This window comes from Mesoplodon bidens (assembly GCF_964165515.1).
Source record: "Mesoplodon bidens genome assembly, chromosome: 7".
Lineage (NCBI taxonomy): Eukaryota > Metazoa > Chordata > Mammalia > Artiodactyla > Ziphiidae > Mesoplodon > Mesoplodon bidens.
The window spans coordinates 2,027,317-2,049,058 of record NC_138164.1 but is presented as its reverse complement, the minus strand read 5'-3'; the positions used below and the strand labels follow the sequence as shown (position 1 = coordinate 2,049,058).

Here is a 21,742-nt window from a genome sequence, read left to right as displayed (position 1 = left end):
CGGTAGGATTAGAAGGCGGAATCCTCAGTCCTCTTTTCTGTTGCTTCTGCTTCTTTCTCCTTGGCTCAGACTGACTGCAAAGGACCTCGCCGCCTCTAGATCGTTCCAGGAGCTGCTTCCCATCCCTGAGAGTCTTCTAACACTGAGTCAATTTCCAGCTGGCTTCCAGGGATTCCCCTCTCTGGTCACTGGTGCCTTAGTCAGACAGAGACGCCACTGAGACAAAGAGGGGCACCTTTTCTGCCCGTCAGTGATTCTCAGTACCCCCATTCTACGGCACTGAGGCTAAGAATGGGTTCAGGTACGTCTATTCCAAGACTCACCTCTTGGTTGTATTCTCAGGAATTGGAAGGAATTTGACCCAGACAATCTCAAAAAGAAGAGGCTCATTTTCTTTCTTTTTTTTTTTTTTTTTTTTTCATTTTCTTGAAATATGGCTTGGTCCCAATACAAACTGGGGGACCAAGAACAATGGCCTCTTAATGGGACGCTAAGTTACAACACAATCCTCCAACTTGATCTCTATTGTCGGAAACTAGGAAAGGATTCCGAGGTTCCATGCATGCAGGCCTTCATGGCCCTCAGTCAGAATCTGAGCCTGAGGGACTCCTAACGCGTGTGTCTCTCCATTGCTGCTTTAATGCCTCGTCCTCCCCCCTCCTCCTCCTTCAGCTTCACTACCTCGTCCCTCCCCATCTCCCCCTCCACCAGGTATCTTGGATGACCCTTCTTGTCCCCGATCTCACCAGCCTCCCCCTCAACCTTCTGCATCCCAACGCCCACCTCCATACCCGGAAGCAGACCTTCCCTCCCTTTCCCACACTCCGTCATGAGTGCCCAAGGCTCTGAATCGAGTCCCAATATGCTTCCCTTACAAGATGTTGCTAACGGAGACCTAGGTACTATCAAAGTTCATGTCCCCTTCCCTGTGTCTGATCTCTCTCATATACAAGGGAAACTGGGCTCCTTTAGCCAGGACCCCCTCCAGGTTCATCAGGGAATTCCAGGCCCTAACTATAGCCTTTGACTTAACCTGGCCAGGTATTCCTGTGGTCCTAACTACCTGCTGCATCATGAGGAAAAGGCCAGGATCTGGGCCTTGGCTCAGGCCTGGGCAGGTGAGGCACACGCCGAAATCCTAAAGAGAACTGGGCGGGGGCAGAGGCAGTCCCATGGGCAGACCCAGGATGGCGACACCAGGCAAATGAAGATGGACCAGCAGGAGGGCTCACTAGGAGAAATTACATGACTACCTGTCTACTAGAAGGTATGAAAAAGGCAATCATCAAACCTGTCGATTATAATAAACTCTGAGAAGTCACACAGGAACACTCGGAGAAGTCGGCCCTTTTTCAGGCCCAATGAGCAGAGGCTATGAGGAAATACACTAACCTAGACCCTGAGACCCCTGAAGGTCAGGCTATACTTGCAGTTCACTTTATAAGCCAGGCATCCCCAGACATAAGACAGAAATTACAGAAACTAGAGCAAGGGCCACAGACCCCATTTCCTGTCCTGTTGACATGGCCTTTAAGGTCCTCAACAATAGGGAGAAGGCTTCTAGGAACAGAGGAGAACTAAGAGAGGAGGGAAAGTGAAAACGGCACGCTCAGTATATGGCTCTTGCCATCGCTCAGTCCCTCCCACAACAGGGACCCACGGGAGCCCCTCTCCCATCTCGGAGACCACCGCTGACCTGCTACCAGTGCGGTCAGCAGGGGCATAGTGTCAGGAACGGCCGCACCCCACCACCCGATCCCCCATGCCCTTACTGTCGCGCAAAGGGCCATTGGAAGAGGAGTTGTCCCTGCCGCCCTCAAGTGGGGAGGCCAATGCCACAACCTCTCAACATCCGGGGTATTTCATGTCCCAGCCCCCTGGGCCGAGGTCAAGGCCAACTGGCCTGTCAGTGGTAATTGACTAGCAGGGGCAAGAACCAGATTGCGCTCTAGATCTGGGGCTCCTGGATGTGGATGGTTGACGGTGCCCAGGGCTCAGTCTACAGGCGTCTATGTTCCCCATAAGACCAGAGGAGCCCTGGGTAACCCTGGATGTGGCAGGGGCTACTATAACCTTCCTAACTGACACAGGGGCTACTTACTGATCCCTGACCTCCTTCTCTGGTCCCACTCACCGTTCCTCAATCCTCTTAATGGGGATAGATGGAAAGCCCTCCTATGGCCATTTTACACCTCCCTTATCCTGTTTCCCTGAAAATACTCTATTCACCCATTCTTTCCTAGTTCTCCCAGCCTGTCCAATATCCCTGGTAGGCCAGGACCTTTTAACAACACTTAAAGCTACTTTATCATTTATGCCGGTAAATATGGCTTTAATAGCCACCATGAAGCCTACTCTAGATTAGGTCCTACTCCATATCCTCCACCAAGTTCCCCCAGAGATAAGGGACACCTCCACTCCTGGCAGGTCCACCCCCACTACCCCAGTAGTCATCCACATAAGAACCCTAACTCTTTCCCTAGGGAACCGCAATACCCACTTAAGGAAGAAGCCTTGAGGGGACTACAACCTCTAATTTCTAAATTTCTTCAAATGGGACTACTAGTCCCCTGTAACTCCCCATGTAATACCCCGATCTTAGCAGTAAAGAAACTTGATGGTTCCGACCGTTTAGTTCAAGACCTAAGGGCCATTAATCAGGCTGTGGTCCCCATTCACCTGATACTTCCTAACCTATATAACCTTTTGAGACAGATGCCAATACAAACCCAATGGTACTCTGTCCTGAGTCTAAAGGATGCCTTCTTTTGCATCCCAGTCCATTCTAACTCTCAATTCCTATTTGCCTTTGAATGGAGAGACCCTAATACCAAATATGCCCAGCAGCTTCCTTGGACAGTCCTACCCCTGGGTTTTCGGGACAGCCCCCATTTGTCAGGCCAAGCACTATCAAAGGATCTCTCATCACTGACGTTAGAAAATAGAGGCTGCTTACTTCAGTACTTTGATGATCTCTTAATTTGTAGCCCAGAAAGACTAACTTCAGATAGTAATACTATACTTCTTCTCAAATATTTAGCAGAACAAGGGTACCAGGGCTCCCCAGCTAAGGCACAGATCACCTCCCCACAGGTTACCTTCTCAGGACCAGTGTTAACCCTGGGAAGAGACATATTGCTCCTGACCGCAGAACACTAATCTTAGATGTGGCCCAGCCAGCCACTAAACAACAGCTTAGAACCATTTTAGGAATGTCAGGCTTCTGCTGAGTTTGGATTCCTACTTATGGACTGTTAATTAAGTCTGTTTATGAGGCCCTCAAGGTACCAGAGGATCTCACTCTTGAATGGACTCCTGACACGGAAGCAGCCTTTAAACAAATAAAAAAGGCCCTAGTCATGGCCCCAGCCCTGGGTCTACCAGATCTGACAAGACCCTTCTCTCTCTTTGTTCATGAGAAAAAGGGAGTAGCCCTGGGAGTATTAACCCAATCCTTGGGACCGTCTCAGCGCCCAGTAGCCTACCTGTCTAAAACCCTAGACACGACATCTCAAGTGTGGGCCCCCTGCTTTAGGGCACTAGCTGCTGCAGCCATACTAACAGGGGAAGCTCCCAAACTAACAATGGGTCAGCCACTTACCGTTTTTATACACCACATCAGGTCATGGATATCCTTAACTCCAAAGCATTTCATTATATTTCGGATAGTAGAATCCAAAAACATCAAGCTTTATTCTTGGAGGGGTCAGAAGTATCAATTAAGCCACGTACTACTCCAAACCCTGCCACTCTCTTGCCCAGCCCAAACCCCGACGCCCCTCTACTACATTCCTGCCTAGAAGTAACTGATCATACCTGCAGTGCCAGGCCAGGCCTACAAGACACCACCTTGCCTAACCCTGATGCAGAATGGTTTACAGATGGCCTCAGCCTTATTCAAGAGGGTCAAAGGATGTCAGGATATGCAATAGTCAGTTTAACAGAAGTAATGGTATCAGGCCCACTTCATGGGGCAACTACTTCTGCCCAGAAAGCAGAGATTATAGCACTAACTAGAGCACTACAGTTGGGAAAAGGACTATGAATTAACATTTACACAGACTCAGCATACGCTTTTCATGCAGTCCATGCCCATGTGGCAATCTGGAAGGAAAGGGGCCTATTGACCACGCATAACACTCCAATGAAACATGGGCCAGAGATTCTGGACCTGTTAGAGGCCATAAAGGCCCCTAAGGAGGTAGCCATTATCCACTGCAGGGCACACCAAAAAGACCAGTCAGATATAACTAAAGGAAATAATATGGCAGATAGAGAGGCCAAAAGAGCCGCCCAAAATGTCCTACAGGCCCCCTTGATCCCAAGTTTAGACTCTTCATCCCCACAATATTCACAGTCAGAACTAAAAGTGGATTCACTCTAACCCCAGAGGGGCGGCTACAGAGCCCAGATGCCGAGCTCCTTCTACCAGAAGCCTTCCAGTGGAAGATTCTAAACCACTTTCATCAGGCTACTCACTTAGGAGCTAAATCCCTCTTTAAACAGGTAGGGACAATTTTCACAGGGAAAGGAATTCTCTCAACCCTCCAATGTGTATCCCAGGCTTGCCCAGTCTGTTGCCAGGCCAACCCAGAAGGGGCTATAAAACCCCTGCCCCACTATTTCACCTGGTCCAATGGTGGGAGAACCAACCAGGAGAAGATTGGCAGATAGATTTTACTCACTTGCCCTCTTGTAAAGGCTTTAAATATCTCCTAGTAATGACAGACACTTCACAGGATGGATAGAGGCCTTCCCTACTAAGATTGAGAGAGCATCTGAGGTTACCACTACCCTTGTGGAGCATATCATACCTCGGTTGGGGCTGCCATGCTCATTACAATCAGATAACGGCCCCACATTTATTTCAAGTCTGACCCAAGGGGCCAGCGAGGCCCTCCAAATCAATTATTATCTTCATTCGGCATGGCACCCTTAGGCGTCAGGCAAGGTAGAAAGAGCCAATCAAGCTCTCAAGAAATATCTAAGTTAGCGATAGAGACACACCAGACATGGGTCACCCTCCTTCCCATTGCTCTCCTAAGAGTCTGGATCATTCCAAAGGCCAGGACTCATTTAAGTCCTTATGAAATCCTCTATGGAAGACCATTCTTAAATATGGACCTTCTGGTGGATCCAGAAACTCATTACCTGGCACAATACCTCCCAACATTAGGACTGACCCTTAAAAGTGTCTGGGAATACCAGGATCAAAATAGTCCTGAACTTGACCCCAATTTCACAGAAACCCCTCCCCACTTAACTCCAGGCGACTTGGTATATGTTAAGACCCTTCCAAAGGATCAGAGGCCATTCACAGCACTGTGGACAGGACCATGTCGAGTCCTACTGACCACCCCCAAAGCCGCCAAAATACAAGGCTTCACTCTTTGGTTTCATGTGCCATGACTGAAGACTGCCCCTCCTCCAGAAGACGAGAATCCTCAACTAGTTGAAGGTTCACCAGACGCCCCCTACAGCTGTGAGCCTCTGGACGGTCTCCACCTCCTCTTCAAAAGACAATCAGGTGATCCCTCTTCAACCCCCGAGTCTTGATAGCCTGATTTTCAGTCTTATCACCCATGTTTTCTTTTTATGGGTTCTCTCTCTCCCCTGCGTAATTTTATCCTACTCCTGTGGAACTACCTCCTGGCATTCTTGCTTGACTCAGCATCTCTAAGGTGGTACAATCATAATTTCTCACACCCTGCCACCTCCTAATTTAGATGTATACTATTAATCAGCTCCCTGGTCTACTTCTTTTGTCATCTCCATCATCTCTCTCTGGTAGACAACCCCCCATTACCACCTCAACACTCCACTTTTACTACTTTTTATTACAAGATATAGACCTTCAAAATCCCCACCTATCCATCCTAATCCCTTCCCAGAAACGACAATACGTATATCAGTTAACATGGGACAAAACCCTCCAGGGAGACTTTCAAGATTATACCCCGGATCAACTCTATCAATATTTAAATATAACTTCCTGAGAACTGTTCTGATTCTTCTTTCTTTTTCTATCTTCTCTCATACATATAACCCACACCCATATTTACCGACAGTTCAGGAAGCCCTTAAACTTCTTAATAAGCTATCTCTGGGTTTATACAGGAACTGCTGGATTTGTGCCATGGTTTCCCCCCGATATGGTCTCATAGCACTACCCATTCCACCAGCTGAATGGAGCCAACTTGAATCCTATCTAGCCCCCTCATATTTCAATAGACCAGGATGGGCCATCAACCCCAGAGTAAAACCAACTGTAGATCATATACTCCTCAACCACATACATCAAAAACCTCACTACAACCTCCGAGGACCCATATTCCCTTCAGTTTCTATGGTATGATCAGCCCCTCTATGTGTGTCCTCCCCCTTTCATCCAGGAACCTCAGTAGGTAGATTCCTCAGTATCTCCTAGGACTGCAATCATACATTCACTCTTTCCTCTACCCGAACGGGGGTTCCCCTCCTAACCGACAGAACTAACTACCCCCATTCTTATTATTATGATTCCCCATTTTACAAAATTTACTTCCCAAAACCCCCCAATATAACCACCGATTGGACTCAAGCTAGCTATTTTGGAAATTCCATCTGCTCTACCCTGTGTCCAAGTTGTCTCTACAAAAACCACAATTTTTGGTTCTAACCCTTGAATATTAAGCAAGAAGAATGTAAGACACTTAGGACACTGGAAGACTATGACGTAGGCTGGTACCCCACTATTCCCTCTTGTAACCGGGCCTATAATTTTTTTACTCATCCCTCAAAAGTGGCTTGCCTTTCCCCTTTAGCCAGAATGACTTTAGCTACTACTTATGAGGGAACAGAACATTCCCACACTCATTTAGGGAAAACATACTTCAACATCACATTAAATGTATGCTTAGACCCTACAGATTGCACCTATTTCTTATGTGGGTCTAATGCTTATTTATGTCTGCCAGCTAACTGGACAGGGACCTGTACTCTTACATACATTATTCCTAACCTTACTCTTGTAAACGACACTATCCCACTTCCCTTATGCTCTCAACCTCATAAACAGAGATGGGTAACTCTCACTATAATCAGTCCTAGGTATTTCACTGGGATAGAAACAGGCTCAGCTGGACTTTTAAACTCCATTTTCACTGCCCCGACAGCTCTCTCTTGAACTCACACAACAGATTGTCAACCTAGCAGCTCAAATTAACACACTACAAGAACAAATAAATTCTCTAGCAGGAGTCGTTTTACAAAATAGAAGGGCTCTTGACCTCTTAACAGCTAATCAAGGAGGGACCTGTGCAATGCTAAAGGAGGATTGCTGTTTTTTTTTGTCAACCAATCGGGCAAGGTCCAGACTAATCTTCGAGCCATTACTGAAAGACCTAATGGAGTTTACAAGGAAAGGAGTCTCAGGGGGATTTGACTGGTGGGACTTCAAGACTAATATCTGGTCCTGGTTCTCTTGGCTAACCCCTTCCCTAGGCCCTATAGTGGCTTTTCTACTTCTACTAATCTTCGGGCCATGTATTTTTAACCTCCTTGTTAAGTTTGTCTCTTCCAGAATACAACAAATAAACCTCCAAATGGCGATTCAACAAGAATACCGGCTAGACAACCCTTGTACAACCCTTGAACAAGCTGCTATCACTTTCCATGGGGCCCGCACTCCTCCCTATATACACCCTGACAGAGACCAGGCAACAAGAACCCAGGGTCCCACGAGGCCCTGGCTCAGCAGGAAGCAGCCAGAGAGAGTTCGTTGCCCCCTCTTTTCACAAAGGGGTTCCCGAATGCCTGAGAGGGAATTAGGCAGTTAGGTAGATATGAGCAGTGTATCCAATAGGGCCAAGGAATTGGATTGGCCCTATAAATAAAGAGAGGGGGGAATGTGGTGCTCCAAGGACAATGGTGCTTCAAGGACAAAGGACAACGCTGCCTGAAAACGTTTCAGTGTTACTCCCCCCACTGGACTCTTCTTTTTTTTTGCGGTATGCTGGCCTCTCACTGTTGTGGCCTCTCCCGTCGTGGAGCACAGGCTCTGGACACGCAGGCTCAGTGGCCACAGCTCACGGGCCCAGCTGCTCCGCAGCACGTGAGATCCTCCCGGACTGGAGCACAGGCTCCGGACGCGCATGCTCCGGATGCGCAGGCTCAGCGGCCATGGCTCATGGGCCCAGCCGCTCCAAGGCATGTGGGATCCTTCCGTACAGGGGCACGAACCCGTGTCCCCTGCATCAGCAGGCGGACTCTCAACCACTGCGCCACCAGGGAAGCCCCCTACTGGACTCTTAATCTGCTCCCCACCATGTTGTGATGGTTACGAAATTCCTGAGCCCACCTAGGCAACAGGACCTGTCACAAATAAGGAAAGGCATCTGGCCTGTCCCTCTCCCACCCTATAGAAGGAAGGTATATGTGCCTCGAACAGTCAGTAAATGAAATTTTCACCTCAGACCATTCCTTTGTTTTCTGGCTATAGAAACTGATCAATAGCACATGTTTGGGCTCAACTCTCCCAGACTACTAGGAAGTCAGCCCGCTGTTCTGGCAGCGACCCTGCCCTCTAATAAATTCTACCTTCTTTACATTCTGCCTTCTGTCTGGCAATTCTTTTCCAAGCCACATTCGGACCACAGCAAGAGGGAAGCCCGAAACTGCAGCATCACAGAGATAAATTCATGAGCATAAGATGGTAAAGTCGCTCACACAATTTGTCCAAAGTGAACAGCATGGTGAAGGCAAGTCAGCCCAACTCTTGACGTACATCCCCTTTATAACGCTAATGAGTTTTCCAGTACAAGTCATAGGTTTTCCACAAGGACAGGATGGGTCAGGAAATTGAGGAACATCTTCCAGATCACAGATCACCACCCTCTGGAGACCCAGGCTTGTGGGAGCCTCACTATTAGGTAAAAATCTGATATAAAGAAACCTCAGCAGTAAGACTACCTGGTCCCTGGCATGGTGGACAGCTTTTAGAGAAGGATGGACTAGGAGAGATGGTGGGGAAAAGGGGAAAAAAAAGCACTTTAGGGATGAAACTGGAAGTGCCCCCAACCGCCTAAGTGCCTTTGAAACTGAACAGGACCCTGTGGGGCTCTGGGGCACAAAAGCCTTCCTGTGTCCCCCATTTCTTGATTACAGGAAATAGGCTTCATTCAGCCTCCTTGACCTTCCCTGAGTTCCAATGGACAGGTTCAGGTTCAAACAGATGCTAACTAGGAAAGGGAGGGGATGCAGAGACAAGGGAGGAGCAGTCAAGAAACCACAGTGCAGCCATGAGGCAGGTCCTGGAGCCCCCTCAGGGGATGCACATCACAATATCTTTGAGCTGTTTTGCAGATACTGAAACCCCCACCAGGTGGAAGAAGTTAACTGTCTGCTGCCCACAAGCACGCAGACCCCAGACCAGTTAGAACCAGGTTGATGATGCCGACTCCCACTTACCTCCCCAACAACCAGTCAGAAGAATGTCCACCAGTTGATCACGCCCTCTTTGAACCATCACTATAAAACTCCTCACTACCCACTCCAGGTCGGGATGCACAGTTTAGAGGGCATGAGCCCACTGTGGCCCCCTTTGCCTGGCAAAGCAATAAAGCTATTCTTTTCTACTTCACCCAAAACTCCGTCTCCAAGACTTAATTTGGTGTCAGGGTACAAAGGTCGGATTTGGCTTCACCTTTCCCAAACAGCTTCACTCCACACGCCAAACTCCCCCTTTCTCCCCCAGATAATGCTTCCCAGATCTGGAGGCTACTCTAAGCAGACCCCTATAGCCCTCTGCTTTATTTTCCTCTGGCTTCTGTAAGATAGGTGCAAGATTGACAGATAAGCATGCAATAATTCAGTAGGTACCTCTGGTCACAAGGCATTGTGCTAGGTGCCAGAGAACATCACAAACGTTTAAGCCAGGTACCTGTTCTCTTATGTGTAAGGAGGGGAGAGGTATCTCCTCTGGCTGGGCTGGAGCACACCATCTCAAGGAAAAGTCAGTGAACCAGTGAGTGAATACATTAAGACAAACCAGGTGTTTTGTCCCACAGCAGCGAGAGAGCTGAGCGAGCACAGAGGCTGGGTGTGGCCACTCTTGTATCCTTGGTGCCTCCACCTTGGCAAGCCTGCTCCACAGCCCCTGTGGTCACCTGGCTGAATGCTGTGCACCTGATGTACTGGCGTGTGTCTCTCTCGGCCTGATTCTAGCTGATTTAGACAGGGAAGCCCCTCAGCAACCCACCCAGAGCTCCCTAGTCAACTTCCAGGGTCTTCCCTGACCCATGATGGAGACAGTGGCCTTGAAGTTAACCAGGACCCCGGGCATCCCCTTCCCTGTCTCATTTCTATGAGAAAGAGGCCATCTCAGGTGGCGTGGCACCATCCACACCATGTAGTAATGTCAGGTTTATTAGTCCTTCCCCTGCTCCTCTCTGGGCTCAGAGCAGGGGCCATGCTCTGTTCATCTCATTTACCTGCAGCTTGTCCATCACATGGTGAATTTAAGCAGAACTACTTTGTCTGTAAGTGACAGAAACCTAATTTAAAATAGCTTGAGCAAGAAAAGATGATTTATAGGAACTTTGGTTCCTTTTAGAGATGTAGAGGTTTTTAGAAAGAGATGTAAACGGCTGTGGAAAAGCAACACCAAGAACTGCAGGTGTTCACAGCTGGCCCTGAGGTCCTTTCAATCCACCATCAAGGGGGCTCGTCCAGGAGGTAGGGAGGAAACAAACTTCTCTGATGCTCCTTCAACATCTGTCCAGATGAAGGAGCTCCATGTCTAAATTAAAGTGCATTATCTCCAGAGGTGGCTGAAGTATGTGAGTATGGAGCCAGGCTGCTTATTTTCTATTGAAGCCTACAATTTTGTTCAGAAGCAAAAGTCACTGTGGACCCACTGCTGAGGCCAATTAGATCTACAGTACCTGTAAAGCTGGTCTCAATTTTATCAGTATCCAACTGATTTCAGTGGCATAATCTGACATTGCAATAGCAAAGAGAAAGATTTACAACAGAAGGCAGGCAGCTCTGGATGCCTTTCCAATTCTGATTTTACTTTTGAGTTAGTTGGGCTTTTCACTTGCTATGATACATGTTAATATCCCTTTTTACATTATAATCTGAAAAGCATTTGGAATAGATACTTCCAAATTCCATTCTCCCTTCCTCCACAAGGGTACATATTATTACTAACTCCTTCCTGGTTTATAGTGTGAAATTGAGACAGAGGTTTAGTGATCTGCCAGATTTACATAGATAATGAGTAGATCAGACATGCCATGTTCCTGGTTAAATCCAGACATAAGAACATCTCATTTCCAAGCCCTCTTACTCGCAACTGTCTTTGCATTGTGTAGTGACTTTAGAATAAAGACCAAATTCTGTAAAAGGCTCTGTGTGATCTGGACCCTGACTCCCCGACCCCAGCCCATGGTCTCTCCTGCTTTCTACACATTCAAGACACGGTTCTTTCAGGTGTACAGAAAAGTGATTCAGTTATACATACATATATATATATATATATTTTTTCAGATTCTTTTCCATTATAGGTTTTATAAAATATTGAGTATCCTGTGCTATACAGTAGGTCCTTGTTGGTTATCTATTTTATATATAGTAGTATGTATATGTTAATCCCAAACTCCTAATTTATCCTTCCCCAGCCCCCGCCCCTCCTACGGCTTTCCCCTTTGGTCAGTATTGTAAATCAACTATACTTCAATTTTTTAAAATTGAAAAAAAAAAAAAGAATTACTTTGTCATAGGGGAAAATGCAAGTTCTCTGAATAAGCAATTAGTTTGGGTAAAATGCAACTGAAATATTTCTGATCTTTCTCTGTCATATGAAAATAAACTTAAAATGATTTTTCCTCTAATAAAACAAAAATTGACTTAGAAAAAAAACATGCGGTTCTTTTTTTTCTTGAAGAAGCACACACCCCCTCACCTCAGGGCATTTGCACATGCTGTTTCCCCTCACTTGGAAGGTTTCCATGTAACCTGGCCCCAGCACATGACCATATCCCCATCCCTGCCCCTACTTAACTCCTGTTCATTTTTTTTCTTTCTTTTTATTTTTCCTGCTGCACCACATGGCTTGTGGGATCTTAGTTTCCTGACCAGGGATCAAAGTTGGGCCCCCAGAATTGGAAGCACAGGGTCCTACCTCTGGACTGCCAGAGAAGTCCCTCCTGTTCATCTTCTATGTCAGTTAAAGCATCACTGTCTTAGGAAAGACTTACCCTTGTCTAGCTCATACTGCCCTGCCACCATCCTTATAGCAGTTACCACACTCAGAAATTACATGTTCTTGGTGATCCAAATAATGACTATCTCCCTGACTAGACTATAAGCTCCATAAGGGCAAGAATCCTGTCTGTTTTACACACCATGGTTGCTATAGAGGCAAGCAAATATTCTTGATGCATCAAAGGAATGAATGAATTAATGCAAAAGAGAGAAATATCAACACCATCTTACAACAAACATCAGGTAGCATTTCCAATTCCAACTTTACATTTGAGTTAGTTGGGCTTTTCACTTGGTATAGGACACGTTAATATCCATTCTTATTTTTAGTATCTAAAAAGCCCAGGGAAGAAGCTAAGTTTCCTTCAGGGCAGCCCTAATTTCTAGTTGCCCCATTTCTGATATACATGGTTGATCAACTCTGTGTAAGGAACGTGAGTAGCATTAAGTACAGTCGCACATCAAGAATAACAGCTCAAGACATCATGACTGCTTGTGCTAAGGTAAGTTATTTCACCTGGACCCTCAGAGAGAGACCCCTGGGGTATTATTTTCTGTTTCTTAGTGAGGGCTTCTTCCCAGGGAGGAAGAGACTACCAAGGCATATGAGCCCACATTCCTAGTGTCCCAGGGTTTGATTCCCCACTTTGGAGCCAGGGTCAGGGTCATCAGCTACGTCAGCTCCACAATGATGCTGGCTGCCTGCATCCCTCTGCCAGGATAGCTAGCTCTGCCCTCCCCCTGCTCACACAAAAGAACTTCAGCCTCCCAAAGAAGAGATTCTCAGGAATTTATGACTCAATCAACTCACCCAAAAGGAGCATAAATGGGATTAGTTTTAATATTGTTAAGTTGCAAAAATACAGGCATATGTGCATGCCAAAGCGAAAATGTACGCAAGCAAAAGAGGAAAACATATGGGCACCCATATGGTGAAAAGCGCATTGCTAGACCTTCACACACTTCTCATTTACAACAAGAACCAAAGTTAGTGAACATAAATTTGCTTTGCAAAAATATGAGAGGAACAGCTTGTTTGCCCATAACTGTTCCACTGAGCAAGATATGGATAACCTTGATTTCTCATCTCAGACACCTCTTTCTCACACTCTGGGGATTAATTAGGCTCTAAACACAACGTCAGATTAGAAACAAGGATCCTGGCTGCCTCGCAGAGAGACAAAGAAGTAGGAGCAGGACTGGGTGAGGCAGCGGGTCAACTAATAGGCAATTCCTGTTAGTGGCCGGAACTCGTACCTGGCATGGCTTAGAAGAGAAATGAGGTTGGTAGGTCTCAGTGGGTTTAGTTTAATTGAAGCAGCGTAACAACAGAGACCTACTGCAGACAATGGCAGGGAAGTGTTTTTCATTTGGAGGCCGTGTTTTTCTTAGCACAATACTGAGTGGTGGCTAGAAACTGTCCGACACAGGAAGGTAGGTGTGGAATTAGAGAGGAGAATGTAAGTGCATGGGCACCCTTGGGTGACCTAGATAACAAGCAGAATTTGATAAAATATATCACCTTATATTGTACCTGTTCCACCCTCAAGGGATGGGAGCCATCTTTCTACAGCAGACAGAGCTCGAGACTTGAAAAACAGGGATAAGGCTCCTTTCACAGGTCCACCACCTTAGTTACTGTGAGTCATTCACCATTAACTTTTTCAAGTCTGTTTCTTTACTTGGGAAATAGGTAGAATATTTCTTCTTGGATCTATTTAGAGAGTTGCTATAAAGTCACTTGAAATTATGCATGTGAAAATATTTTATAAACAGTACATTCTTAAGTAAGCATGTTATTAGTGGAAACCTAGAGGTTCATTTTATTTATGATTCCTAGTTTGAACTTTTTATTTTGAAATAATTATTGATTCCCAAAAAGTGGCAAAAATAGTAGAGAGGGGTCCCGTGTACTCATCCCTAGCTCTCCCAGTGGCGGCATCTTATGAAACTAAAGCACATTATCAAAAACAGGTAATTGACAAGGGCACAAAGCAATTAACCACATGATGGGGCTTAGATCCCACCAGTTTTTGTTTTTGTTTTTGTTTTTTTTGCGGTATGTGGGCCCCTCACTGCTGTGGCCCCTCCTGCTGTGCAGCACAGTCTCCGGACCCGCAGGCCCAGTGGCCATGGTTCACGGGCCCAGCCGCTCCGCGGCACGTGAGATCCTCCCAGCCTGGGGCACGAACCCGCGTCCCCCGCATCGGCAGGCGGACCCCCAACCACTGTGCCACCAGGGAAGCCCCCCCACCAGTTTTTGCATGTACTCATCTTTTATATCTTTGTGTATAATTCTAACATTTCATCACACATTACCAATTCATCTACCACAATAATCAAGACATGGAGCCATTCTTTCACTGCAAAGCAACTGCTTTGTGCAGCCCCTTTCCCTCCCCTGCCCCAACTGATGGCAATCACTGATATGTTGTGCATCTTTGCAATTTTCCCATTTTGGGAATGTTATAAAAGTGGAATCATACAGTATCCCCACCCTTTGAGACTGACTCTTTGTATTTGTATAATGCCCTAAGGCCCACCCAGGATGTCGAGTGCCCCAACAGTTCACTTCTTTTTATTGCTGAAATGCATTTCAAGGTGTAGATGTGACATAGTTTGTCTAACAAGTCACCCTTTGGACTGTTTCCAAGTTTGTCTATTACAAATAAAACTGCTATGTCATTCTGAATTTTCAGACGTCCCAGAGAGGTACTGAATCACTAATGAATGACCCAAGACGTTGAGGAATAAAAGACAAAGGCAGAGATAGGAAAAAGCATAATGATGGGCATAATAATACATAAAAAGAAAAGCACAATTATAAATATTAGCACTTTCCTTTCAGGGCTGCTGGGACATTAAATTAGTTAAAACATGTAAAGTGTATAACAGGGCTTGACATGCAATAAGCATGATGCTAACATAATGAGTTCTCAGGCTGACTATAAGCTACAAGGAGTCTGAGAAGTAATTTAATTAAAACATGGCACAACAGCGATTTAGAAAACTGCTGAGTGACTCATATATGTGTGTCCAGTGCAATTACAAGCCTTCCATTCATTTTTTCTTTTGGTGCTTATGATCATCTGAGGAAGTTGGCATAAATAGCCCCATTTTGCAGTCCAGGAGATTGGGGATCCTGGAGATGACATGATTTTTCTAAAGTCACTCAGATTGTCAAGGCTCAGGACAGATTTCAATCCCAGGTCATAAGGACCTGAAGTCTAGTTCCATCTAGAAGCTAACCCTGCCAGCCATGAGGAATTGACACCTTCATACGAGGGCGAGTTAGCGCTTCTTTTATGTGTAATTTAAGGACTTGGCAATTTCTTTTAAGACTTTCTTCTCAAGAATTTCTAGCATGAAAAATAAGAGCTGTGGTAGAAACATTCTGGGACTAGTACATCTCCTAACCTCAGTACCTAGCACAGTGAATAGGAGAGAAAGACCTGCTCAGCTAGGTCAGAACCAAGGATGATGATTTTGCTGGAGTTATCCCTCTTCTCTTATATGGAGTTCACTGGTCTAGCAACCTCATACATCTAGAACAAATTTCACTTATTCTTGAAAGCTCATGGCCTTTCCTCAGAGAAGGCTCTCCCCCACTACTACGTTCTTACTTAGGACGCATCACCTTGGTTATATGGATTGTTGCTCACGACAAATTAGAAGTAGATAGAAGAAACAGAAGTAGATAGAAGCTGCTAAAAGGCACACGTGGTCTTTAGGAAGCATTGACAATCCTCCGATTTGAGAGAAGGAAGAAAAGATAGAGGAACTATAAAAAACTGAAACAAGAATTTAAGCAGTATTTTAGGGCCATGTTCTTTGTTATCCAGACCTCAAACAGTGAGACACAAACAATTGGTATGTACGATGTTGATATTACATTTTAAAAATGAGGCCACATGACATCCACTCTCCTCAAGGAAACAGAGACGAGCATAATCCATTTTTAAACTGCTTCCATTAAAGATGACTCAAGTCAATGCATAAAGGAATCAGCTTCGGTTACCTGGAAAATTCACTTCTGTGAAATAACTTATTCTCTTGCTCCCTGAGGTATTACTGTACATGAGTCGATTGTAGCAGCAACTCACTCACAGGTGAATAGCTATCATCTTAAAATCTCCATGGAGAGGAAACAGGAAAGAAGACTTCATTACTCTCCCCAAACATCTGGTCTTTCCAAATATGTCATTGGAAATGGGGCCAGGTGTGCAAGCATCACAGTGGATTATTACGGCGCCTTAAGAAGGAAAGAAGACCCTCCTTCCAACCCAACGGCCTGGGCTGTGTCCTCCGTTACTCCCTCTTCCAACATGGTTTTCACATTACTCATATTTTTGCATTCAACGAATGCTGACCCAGAGCTGCTTCTCCTGTCCTTCAAGAAGGGAAGAGAAAATCATTCTTGGAACCCACCTGTGTCACAGTCTATCCCAAACACCCTGGCTCCTTGCCAGTCCACTTTGGCTGCCTGTTTGGGGACTGCCCACTCTTCCCTGGCCTGGGATTCCATCATTATCCTAGTTTCTAAGCTGTAGGTCACTCAGAGCAGATTCTATATGTGAAGTCTATTACACAAGAGCCATATTCTCCAGCAAATCCATATGAATATATATACTTTAAAAAACCCATCATCTGCTACTGAAAATAAATTAAATATAACTTTTTATATCTAAAGCTAAAGAATAAATACTTGGTCAAATGCAGCCCCTCCCCCCCCGAATGTGTGTGTACTTAGCACTTTGCTTTGAGATGCTCCCAGTGTTAATAATCATGATCCTGTAAAAACCTCCAGCTTTCCTCATAAGTGAGGCAGATGTGCTGTGGGGATGCCTGCCTAGTTTCTGGGAATACTGGTGCACCCGCCAGTATTGCAAAGCGAACTGGGGGTCAGAGGACTCCAGCTGCACATCTAGTCTGGACAGAAACACTAGGAGTCTTTATATCCACATCTGGAGTCACAGTGATTTTTTGTTCAAAACTTTCACCCTGCTTTCATAAGAAGGACTTGTTTGGGGTTTGCTTGTTTTCTTTTCTTTTCTTTTTTAAATTGAAGTATAGTTGATTTACAATGTTGTTTGTTTTCAAGAGGAAATAAAAACCTAAAAATACCTAAAAAACAAAGTTACTTCAAGGGGGCTCCAAGGAAAGTGGCAAGGATGGGACTATTGACATCATGGAAATCGGCAAATGCCCTCAGGACTCCCTTCCCTGCCTACCCTCAGCTTCAATCAGTTTTTAACATTTTACCATGACCTAAAATGCTTCCTTTTTCAACTATCATTTCAGGCATAGATCGTATTCCTGTTTTGTTTTGTTTTTTCTTTAGAGCTGCATTTTTCCTTCATTATGTCTATGTACTTTTTATATTTCAGAGATTCCTCATTGTTTCTGATCCACAAATGATTACTGTTTTCTAGTGTGATCATGGATTTATTAGTTCATTTGTCTTTACCTTTTTCTACAATTTACAGAGACTGTCATGTGCTTAGTCTGTCATTTTAAACCATAACCACTATTTTTTGGTTTGTTTGTTTTGCCATTCGCGGGCCTCTCACTGCTGTGGCCTCTCCCATTGCGGAGCACAGGCTCCGGATGCGTAGGCTCAGTGGCCATGGCTCACGGGCCCAGCCGCTCCGTGGCATGAGGGATCCTCCCAGACCGGGGCACGAACCCGTGTCCCCTGCATCGGCAGGTGGACTCTCAACCACTGCGCCACTAGGGAAGCCCACCACTATTCTTAATCTTTAATAATCTGCTAATTAAAATATTCTTTTTCTAAATGGAAGCTTGTTTATTCATTCCTGCTATATAGATCCCCAAATTTAAACAATAGTTTTCAAACATTGCATTAACATGATCAGAACACAGCTGTCTAGGGGCCTATGTTCTCTGATGTAATTTTGTTGGAATTTCAAAGGAAATGTCATTACAACTTCTATTTCTTACTCTTGCTTGCTGAACTAAACAGTCAATTGTTTCAAAAATACTATTTGTTGTTCAAGTTATATTGGCTGCTCTTCTAAAACTTTGAAAGCAACTTCCCAAAGTCTCCCCAACTCCAAGTGAGAAGGTGTGTCATTCTAAAAATAATTATTAGTGGTCACCCTGCAGGTACAAATTTTAAACGTGCAAATCCTCCAGGTTCTAGTGCTTTTCAAACTAGGGAAATGATGCTTTGAATTTAAATGTTTAAATATCACTGAGAGGTGGGGAAGAAAGACAAAAGGGGAAATCAGAGACAGCAAAGTGAAGGCCAGAGCGATGAAAACACAAACGGGAACTTGAAAGCTGAACACAGGCTGGGAGACTTAAAGAGGAAAGAGAGAATGTCAATTTGGGATTTTTTTTTTTTTGAGGCTGCATTGCAACTATTATGTTATATAAAAGATTAGGAATATGTCTGAATCTTTCTTATTTTAAGAGGGAACACTTACCATGGAACCATTATAAAGAATTGCTTTAAAACAGTTCCACAAAGTCAAAGTGCCTTCCAAAAGATTCCTAGGCTGAGAAAACTGTGTGTTTAGGATCACATAAATGCACTGAAATTAGTCTGATGGTTAGACATATTTTTGTGTATAATGTAAATCAAAATTCCGCCTGACTTTAAGCAAAATTTCCACGGAGGGGGCTTGTATCTTTGGGACACAAGCTACTGCTGTGTTTATATTAAAGTTGAGCTTTGTGATATCTCTTATGCCTCTTTTAATATTCTTGTTAATATTGCTTTATAATATTGACATTTTGGATTTCAATACCTGAGGTCTTTACACAAAGGATGTCTGGTGGATTTATTATCATTATCTTTCCCTGTAAAAAGGCAGGGGCTGAAATATGTATTCTCAATGTACATAGGGAACATGAGATAATGAAAGTTTGAATAATGCTCCTAGTAGCAAATCCAGTCTTTCATTTGGTGAATGCTTCTCACATAATTAATGTTCCAAATTAGGGGCACATTTTCAGGTCATTACTTCCTATATCTCTGTAGGTATAGTTTTCTAATTTTATAGAGATTTAATTCAAAGACAACAAAATGCACCCATTTTTAGTGTAGCATTGATTAGTTTTCACTAATTTAAGCACCAATATAACTACCACGGTGCTCAAGATTTCCATCACCCCAAAAAGTCCCTTTTACCCTTTGTAGTCAATTATCCCAAAACCCCAACCCTATGTAACCACTGACTTGATTTTAGTCACTCTAGATTAGTTTTTGCCTGTTGTAGAATTTCATATAAATGAAATAATACAGTACCTGTTTTTTTTTTGCTTCTTTTATTTAGCAGAATGCTTTTAAGATTCATCCATTTTGTTACATGTATCAATGGTTTGTTTTTTTTAATTTCTGAGAAACCATCTGTTGCTTAAATTTACCACAACTTAACTATTTACCTGGTGAGGGTTTTGGTTTATTTATAGTTTAAGGCTATCATAAATGAAGCTTCTATGAATATTTGTGTACAATGTATATCTGTGGACATATGTTTTCATTTAACTTCAGTAAATTCCTAGAAGTGGAATTGCTGGGTCATATGCTATGTGTATGTTTAACTTTATTAACAAAGTGTTAAACTGTTTTCCATAGTACTTATACTGAAAGCAACACTTTTGCCCCTTTCCTGTTTGTCCATTTCTGTTCCCCTCTAACCTTAAAAGACCCTAATTATAGGAATGAGATCACTAGGCAATTTAAACGAATTCCTGACCTATGCTCTCCTGAAGGCACACCATGCCTAGTCTAACCTGTCGGTTCTTTTCCTAGATAAAAAGAAGTAAGATTAGCTCTTTACCCCAATAGCACCCCCCAAGCAACCCTGAAGGCAGATGACATCTGAAGAGAGAGTCAGCCAGTCTGCATGCAATGGAGAATGATGCAGAACCCAACCTCCTGCCTAAATGATTCACTGAGATTCTTCCCCCCGCCTTTTCCCTTCAAAAACTGTTCTTTTTGAACAGAATCTTCAGAGTTGGTCTTTGAACATGAGTCCACCATCTCCCTAGATTGCTGGCTTTCATGATTAAAGCAACTTTCCTTTCTACTGACACTTGCCTCTCAAATTATTAGCTTTTGAGTGGCGAGCTACTGAAACTAAGTTCAGTAACAATACCATTTTATGGTCCCACAGTTAATGTATAAGAGTTTCAGTTGCTCCACATCCTCATCAACACTTGATATTGTCAGTCTTTAAAATTTTTGTCATTCTAGTAGTTGTGTAGTGGAATCTGATTACAGTTTAATTTTCATTTCTATGATAGATATGTTGAGCATATTTTCATGTTCTTATTCCATTCATATATGTATTTTTTGTGAATTGTCTTTTTCAGTGTTTTGTTCATTTCAAGGTAGGTGGTTAGAATTATGTTGTAAGAATTCTTCATATAGCACAGATGTAAATTCTTTGTCAGACATATGGATGGCAAATGTTTGCTCCCAATCTGTGGCTTGTCTTTTCATTTACTATTAATGGTATTTTCAATATTGATGAAGCCAGTTATGAGTTGAATTTCATCCTCCACCCCCACGCCCCCAAAAGATACCTTGAAGTTCTAACCCCAGTACTTCAGAATGTGACCTTATTTGGACATAGGGTCTTTATAGAGGTAATTAAGATAATATGAGGTCATAAATGTGGGCTCCAATCCAGTGTGTTTGCTACCCTTATAACAAGGGAAAATTTGACACAGAGAGATGCACACAGGAAGAAGGCCATGTGACAATGAAGACAGGGATTGGAGTGATGCACCTATAAGCCAGGAAACACCAGAGATGGCCAGAAAACCACCAGAAGCTAGGGGAGAGGCCTGGAACAGAGTTTCCCTCACTGGTCTCAAAAGGAACCAATCCTGCCTACACCTTGATCATGGGCACCTAGCATCCAGAACAATAAGAAAATACATTTCTGTTGTTTAAGCCATGAGGTTTGTAGTGCTTTGTTATGGCAATCACAGGAAAATAATACAAAAGCAAAGTTATCATTTTTCTCTTATGCTTAGAGCTTTTAGTGAACTAGCAAGTCCTTGTCTAGCTCAACATTACTAAGATTTATTCCTAGTTTTCCTCTAGATTTATATTATTTTATATATCACACACAAGCATACTCCACACATTTTCCTTTTCACTGGGTTTCATGTTTATATTTTCTAATGCCTGAGAAAGCACTTGTTTCTTGTATAATTTATAGAATTAATCAGTTTCTGTTAACAGGGTAAATACATCGAGTGGCTCTTTGCCCATCTCTCAAGTTCAACTTAGAGTAAGTTTTATTTCCAAAGGGCTAAGGTCCACTGTCCTTTTGGTTCCCTTCCTATTAAGTTGGAGATGATCATAACTAATGTTTTAATACCAATCACTAAGCGCCCAGCACAGGCACGCCCAGGAGCACTTGACCATTTCCAGCATCATTCTTCCACTCTGGGTAAGTGTCCTGAAAGCACTGAGAAGGAGATCCTTTTTCTCCTGGATGCACAAAATAACACC

At 44.0% G+C, this 21,742-nt stretch overlaps 1 protein-coding gene across 2 annotated transcripts in view; it reads right to left on the bottom strand.

Annotated features, from left to right (window-relative positions):
• Positions 1-21,742, bottom strand: part of OPCML (opioid binding protein/cell adhesion molecule like) — a gene marked incomplete at both ends in the record, with an annotated part of 1,087,629 nt that overhangs the window by 79,754 nt on the left and 986,133 nt on the right. The window lies entirely within an intron of this gene.